The sequence below is a fragment of the Strigops habroptila genome, chromosome 5 (assembly GCF_004027225.2).
Source record: "Strigops habroptila isolate Jane chromosome 5, bStrHab1.2.pri, whole genome shotgun sequence".
Taxonomy (NCBI): Eukaryota; Metazoa; Chordata; class Aves; order Psittaciformes; family Psittacidae; genus Strigops; species Strigops habroptila.
The window spans coordinates 45,912,161-45,919,660 of record NC_044281.2 but is presented as its reverse complement, the minus strand read 5'-3'; the positions used below and the strand labels follow the sequence as shown (position 1 = coordinate 45,919,660).

Sequence of the window (7,500 nt, the reverse complement as noted above, 5' to 3'; positions counted from 1 at the left end):
CACAGGCCAACAATACTTTGCAACCTTTAGGGTTCTCTCTCACAAATAGTAGTAAATACTTTTAAACTAAATAAATAACTGCTGTCAACTTCATTTACAGAAGCCCTCTGCCATCTTTTGCAGAGCTGCATTAGCCAAGGATGCTCGTGTCCACAACACAGTCCCTTGACGTAATTCATCATACAGGTAAAACAATTTTAAACAGCAGCAATAATTATTTACATGGGTAAAACAAGGCTGTGGGGATCTTTCTGCACACTAATTACGTGTGTTTCACCAATGCTCATGCCAGGGGATTTTTCTTTTCTTCAGACTTCTGCAAAGTTTGGTGACTAACTGCATGAGTTTGCTGTTTCTGTGTGTCAAATCAGACACAGGAATATAAAAAAAAACCCAGCCTCACAAGGTGAAATTTAATATAATATCATCACAGCCTTTTCTTTCCAATTTTCGGAAGTTAACTGTTGTCACCACCATCAACACAAACATACCTCAGCAGTCTTGTTCTGCCTTTACAGGAAAACAAAAAGGGTATATTTTTTTAAATAAATATTATTAAAAATTCTTTAAATGTGGGTCACTGTGCAAGGCGCACTTAATGTATTTCAAGCTGATTACTGTTTTTGCAGTTATGATGCATAAAGTTGTATTCAGTGTCGAGAAATGAAAGTCCTCCTACACAATGCATCCTAACATCAGACTCTGTTCTTTCCACTAGGTCAAGCAAGAGACTTCAAGCTTTGCTCAAAATCTGCACATGCGATGGAGTTATAGAGATGGCAAGAAAACAAGTTACTTCAAGTCCATAGAGAAGAACCCAAAGAAGTCCTCCCTGCAACTCAACGAACAGGAGGGAAAACACTCTGATGGCTGGCTCAAAACAGACACGCATTTTACAGCTGACTCCAAGGTGTAACAAAAAGCCAACTAAAGGGCAGTAATATATGTTGAGACCAGTGCTGCTATGCAAAACTTCACAGGAATTAATGATAATTCTGTGTAACAGTTGCAGTAGCAAAGCATGCTCAAAATTACACACAGGTACTGTCCCAGACTACAGTGGTATTTGCCATTTAATGCTGTGTTTACATGGTGGGGGATGGACCAGAACAGAGGAGGAGTATCTGAATTATTGGCATTGCGTTCCATTTTGTGCTGAATCATATTCAAGTTTCGTTTTATGTAAAGGGATTACCAGAGAGTACACTCTGGTAGCTCAGACTCAGACTTCAACTGCATCCAGAACAACTGGGATTCACACAAGTATAAATCTAAAAAAAACCCTATCTGTAAAAGGGTCTGTCTTTAGCTCCGACAAGCATTATTTTCAGTTGAAATAGTTTTATTCTAGCAAACCTTCTCCATGCCTCCTTAAAATAAATTATACCCCAAATATTATCATCAGACAGATTAATTTTGCAGTCAGATTTAAACAAACAAGATGTTCTTTTTGCTGTCTCTAGAAAGAATTTCCTTGTTTTATGTACTTTTTTGAACAATGAAATGGCAGAACTGCATGTGACATTTTCTTCCCATAATGGTACCTGCTGAAAAAAGTCTCACTATTAAAAATGGCCCACACTAACATTTAAATGTTGATAATAATTAACCTGACATTTGAAATACAGTGATTGCAGTGTTGTCTTGAGGATGTTCTGCTCAACATTACCTAACTAGCCCCTTTTCATACTTATGTGCTTTCTGTACATTATTCTGTCAGTTACTGAGCAAATAAGACATCAGTTGCTAATGTATTAACATGCAAAAACTATGCTTAAGGGCCAAACACTGCCCCCAATCCACAATGTAACTCCCATTGATGTCAAGTACTGTTAAGGTTGTGACAACCAGTAAAAGAAGGGAACTGAAAAGTAGAGGATCAATTTTCTCCCTGATCTGCAAGGAATTTATGCAAACGGCTCACTACAGAACGAGGGATGGGAAAGGCAGTGTGTGTCATGCCACGGGACGGGGACAGCTGGGTTCCTGCTGCTCTGGGCCATTCTGCATAGACTTGGCCAAGGCATCGAAGTTAACATTTTGAGAACCCCCCTGCCATTTCAGGTGTGCTACATAGCCAGATCACCAGTCATATCACTCCCTGGTTTTTTTGTAACATGTAAGTGGTTTTTCAATGATGGCAATTAATTCTCCAAGCGAGCTGAAATGAAAGCGTCCACGTAAGTACGAAAATATGCTTTTCTTGATGGATGATGAAAACTCTGTTTCAACCCCATGTGAAGAATTGCACACTCATCATGACCTATCTACATGCGGACAGCCCTGGCCAGGAGTGGCTGGTGGGGTGACCAGAGGAGAAACCATGGGAGGAGGCTCAGGAGCACCCTGCAGTCTGGCCAAGCCTGGAAACAGGAGAGAAGAAACTGGTTTCTTCCAACTGGTTCTTGGACATTCCCAAGCCATGACCATGTATTCTAGCTTGGTGTATGCAAAGGATTTAGGGCAAAAGACTCACATGTGGGCAAATCTTGCAGATAGAGTATGGGGTTTTTTTTAATACTTTCTTACTCTGTATATAACAGAATCCTGTAATTGCCACAACACTGTGCAGCACAGTAAGTCTAAATAATAAAATCTAAGAATGAAGTAATAGCATTAGCCTTGCATTTTCTTGCTTTTGTCATCTGCAGACTCTAAACAGAAGAGACCTTACCTGCTTTTTGTGTGTGTGTGATTATCTCCTCTGTTCTATTACTAATGAGTGTCTCTCATCCTGAGAGAAATGAGGACAATACAAGTGATATGACAGAAAGCTTAGGGTACACCCACTCTGTTCCCACCAGAATAAACACTGTTCTCAGGGAAGGTGCATTGGTAATAAAAATACATTTTTAGAAATTTTCCAGGTAACCATAAAAGGTATGGGAATGGTGATTCTAATAGGAGGTACCATCAACATGTAAACTCCACAAATAAGACGACTTAGGATTCAAAAGACAAAATTTTGCCAACAGGCAGGACATCAACTGTCCTTAAGATCTTATATTAGCAGGGCGGAAAAATCTGAAATGCACACCTCAAGAGTTGCTTGGTCCTGAAGCCTAAAAGTCAATGCTTAGGCCTGTGTCTCACCTGCCAGATTGCTTTTGCACATAAGTGCTATGGAGTATGTGTTTAGTTAAAATAGTTAAACCCATTACAGACTTCAAGAAGAGATTATGATACTATTTTGAACCGCAATAACAAACCCACTACAGGCTTCAATAAGAGACTGTGATACTATTTTGAACTCCAATAATAAGCAACGCTCCTGTATCATGTAGGTAAATTATATTTTTTCTATTTATATTTTTAGCTAAAGTCCTGAGTTTGTTACCCAAGTTGCAATGTCAGGTGAGACATACTACACATTAGTGAGGGTCTTGGCTCTCTTGGCTTCTCTTCTCAGGAAGTGTTTGTTTCCTTGTTTCTGCTAATGACAATTAGCAGAATTGGGATGCATCAAGGTTTATATATCTTGAGTGGGAGACATTAATTTTGGCAATTGTGTGGTCAACCAACCTCTGCTATCATTATGGCTGTCTCTGCATTGAAGTGATAAGCCAGCTATTGGATGCTGATGACCAAGCGCAGATTTGTCTTCCTACGAATCTTGAGGGTGTTGATTAGATCACATACACTAGATTCCCAGACTGGAATTTCTCTGCTGAATACGCACTTTTAAGTGGTTACACAGCATTAAGAGCACAGCTGAATGCTTTTAGAAATATAAATAATTGATTATTTATTTATCCTTCAAGATAGCATTTTCTCACAGTAGATCATAGAGCTTGTTCACAGGAGAAACAAAAGCATAGCCTAGAGGAAGACAATATACCTTCATTTTTTGCTTGAAATAGAATCATAAAATCAACTAGGTTGGAAAAGGCCTTTAAGATCATCACGTCCAACCATTACCCCAGGACTGACTGCCAAGACCACCACTAAACCGTGCCACTGAGGGCCTCATCTACACAGTTTTTGAACACTTCCAGGGACAGTGATTCCACCACTTCCCTGGGCGGCTTGTTCCAATACCTGATCACTCTCTCTGTGAACACATTTTTCCCAATATGCAATCTAAACCTCCCCTGGTGCAGCTTGAGGCTGTTACCTCTTGTCCTGTCACTTGTTACTTGGGAGAAGAGACCAAACCCCGCCTCACAACTACCTCTTTTCAGGTAGTTGTAGAGAGCAATAAGGTCCCCCCTGAGCCTTCTCTTCCGATTAAACAACCCCAGTTCTCTCAACCATTCCACATAAGACTTATTCTCTAGACCCTTCAGCAGCTTCGTTGCCCTTTAAGAGAATGGAGTTGGTGTGACTCTAATGTTCATGATGTTCAAGAAAACATTTTTGTTGCTTAAGTGTATCCTTGATCTAATTTTGATTATTTTTAAGTATTTAAGGACACATCACATGAGTCTTAAGAAATTGCAAATACATTCCCTTATGAGGAATCAAATGGCAGGAAAAAAAAATCTTTCCATAATAGTGCAGCTTAATATGTTAGCACTTCTCTTTCCCTGCAAAAAATTCGCTTTTCTCATTCTTTAGACATAAAGAACAGGACTATTCTTGAAGTTATCCTACTGATATAGTTTAAAAATAATAGCCTAATCTTTCTGAGGACTGAAAAGACAAGTGAATAAGAAATGATGGATGAACAGTTGTGAGCACTAGTGAGGGGCTCTCCCAGATTTAATGCCATTTATTACAGTTTGAGTCCTGCTCCTGGTTAATAGGCACAAAATAGTCTTTTTCATTTTTCAAAATCCATGTGTTTTTTCCCATATTCTAGGTGTGGCAGAACTAGAAAAAAAGAATGGATGTGGCTGCAGAGTCTCTAGTTCACAACATTTACTTGGAGTTTATACAGGAGAAATCCTACATAGGAGGAATCACAAGTATTTTCATATTTGCATTTTGGCTCAATTACCATCCTTTTACTTTCACAGTAATTTTAAACCACTTCATTGACTTCAATAATTATTCAATAATTAATTGACTTCAAGGCCAATTTGGATGGGGTTTTGAGCAACCTGGTCTAGTGAAAGGTGCCCCTGCCCATGGCAGAGGGGTTGAAACTAGATGATCTTTAAGGTCCCTTCCAAATCAAACCATTCTATGAGTCTATGAAAAAGGCTCCAGATAACTACAGAATTTGGTCTACTTTTTCTATTGACTGACTGAATGACTGACTGAAAAATCTGGCTACAGAAAAGACAGAAGAATGCAAGATTTACAGCAGAGAGATTGAGCCAACCCTGTGTTCTGATTAGCAGTTTGGATGCCATTGTTCTGTCTGGAAAACACATGTCATCCACAGAATCACCCAAGCTGTCCATTGACATCTGCCAACATATCCTCCATCATTCCCCTCTTTCCTATTTCTCACTCTCATCTTTATACCTCTTTCCTCATTTCCCTGTTTTTCTGAAATCCCCACAAGTACTCCAACGCAGTTCGGAGTTACCCATTGTGAAAACTGATGTGGGTACCCCAAAACAATATCACCTTCAGTCTCAAGCTGACCGTCTCAAAATGATAGAAAATAGACCATTCCTCTGAGTCTTCTAGTGTGTCAGATTTGTGCTGTGTTTCTCTCTGGGGATAGAAATTCATAATAGCCCAGAGGCTTCATATTTTTTAAATTGTCACACTAAGACTTGAGTGCCTCCATGAAAGAAGCAGTAGAAATAGATGCCTGAAGGTAGGCTGGGAAGAATCCAAACCGATGTCAGGTTTCCTTCTACCTTCCTATCAATAGGGTCTTTGAAGAAGAAGCCTCTTCAGAAAAGAAAAAATAACTTTCTCTTTAGTTAAAAAGGCTACCATGGTTTCAGTTTGGAGACTGACAGTTATGTCAGCTTTATTACCTTAAATCTATACAGCCTCATGGTTTGCAGTGGATGGCTTTGCCTCCACAAGTTTTGATAATGTCCTTGAAAGAGAAATACAGATGCATAGCTCTATTCAGCATTGACTTTGGAGGTGAATATTTTACCCCCTTTCCTTTTCCTGGCAGTGTAGTAGTAGTGATAATTCCTATGCAGTATGCCTAAGAACTGTAGCAGGGGTTAAAAAAAAAAAAAAAAGAAAAAAATATAAAAGTCAAAGCTTTTACTGGACTAGAACAGTTCCAAGTCTGATAGTTTTCCTTCCTCACTGCAGTGACTGGTGATGAGGGATAGAGTAGATGAAAGAGGAGCTGGAACTGTGCGTTGTTGTCTATTATTTTTTGTCCCAAAGATACTTTTATTATTTTCATTATTGGTTTTAGCTTTTCTGTAGAAAGAAAATATTCTTAACTAAATAAAAATCTGTTTTCTGAGGTCTACACATTTTTGTGTAAAACTTTTTAGAGAATATGATCTCATGTTCTTGAAGAGTCCTGAGAAAAGTGGCAGTCTTGCTATAGTATAACTTCTTCAGAAAAGGATAATTTCTGTTGAAATATATGGAAATGACATTTTCTGAAAGATAATAAATTGCAATTTATCCACCTTACATGTCTATCAATCAGCCTATTAAGAACTCGCTCTTTTGCTGGGAAGGACCTACAGTACAGACTGTACAATGCTGTCACACCCAAGTAGAGCTACAACAGCTGAACATGATTATATCATAGGAACCCAGCTCTCCCACCATGTCCTTGGAAGAATTTAAATTTATAATTGCTAGTAGAATAATTCTTTTCCAGCTGGTAGAAGAATTTGTCAGGTTCCCATGTTTATGAGGGAAGTATGAGTACCTGCGAGGGGAGCCTTCAGCTAGGGGACTTCATAGGTAAAAATCAAATTGTCCTACAATTATTATTCACCTAGGATGTATTTTGTAGGTGAGGAAAAAAAAACAAAGGGAAAAAAAAAATCAACTCTTACTCACACCAAGTAAATGTAGAGCAAGAAAGCAATTTTTTTTTTTTTCCTTCTGGTCAGAAAAACACTGGGATGTTGGCTGAGTGGTTGTGGATAAGTAGTTTGTATGTTCTTGTCAAACAAGTCAACTTCATTCTCAAAGAAGTCAAATCCACTGCTAACACAATGGCAGAGGAGTTGTTGCATATATTTAATAACTATTAGATAAGCAGGTGGGAGGAAAGGTAGAATTACCCAAATATTGTAGGCTGAAAATTTTATTACTGAAAAATTCCAAAGAAATGTTTCCTGAAATCGTTTAAGACTGTCAAATGAGACTCAGTCTTCAAAGCTGTCATTATGTGCTATGTAAATCTATATTTACAGACATAATTCAAATGGTGGACCACTGAGTACACTGTCTTAACATCCACACAATGGCCAGGAGAAGTTATAAAATATCACAGAACACACTTTTTATACAAAAGTGGCACCTGGGTTACCCAAAGTGAATGGAAAGATCCTCTGTAAATGGACAAAAGTGGCATCAGAGGCAAGCATCCTTTGATGTACAGGATAAATCCCTATTACTACAAAACTTCAGCTGCAGCAGTAATTCCAAGTGGGAAGTACTTACTAG

The 7,500-nt window shown here is 38.6% G+C and overlaps 1 protein-coding gene and 1 long non-coding RNA gene across 3 annotated transcripts in view; both read right to left on the bottom strand.

The window, feature by feature from the left end:
- Positions 1-7,500, bottom strand: part of ZEB2 (zinc finger E-box binding homeobox 2) — a 115,935-nt gene that overhangs the window by 34,170 nt on the left and 74,265 nt on the right. The window lies entirely within an intron of this gene.
- LOC115608586 overlaps positions 6,731-7,500 on the bottom strand; it is a 20,295-nt gene continuing 19,525 nt past the window's right edge. The window contains exon 3 of the long non-coding RNA XR_003991591.1: positions 6,731-6,773. This is a non-coding gene — a long non-coding RNA (uncharacterized LOC115608586). The remainder of the gene's footprint in view (positions 6,774-7,500) is intronic.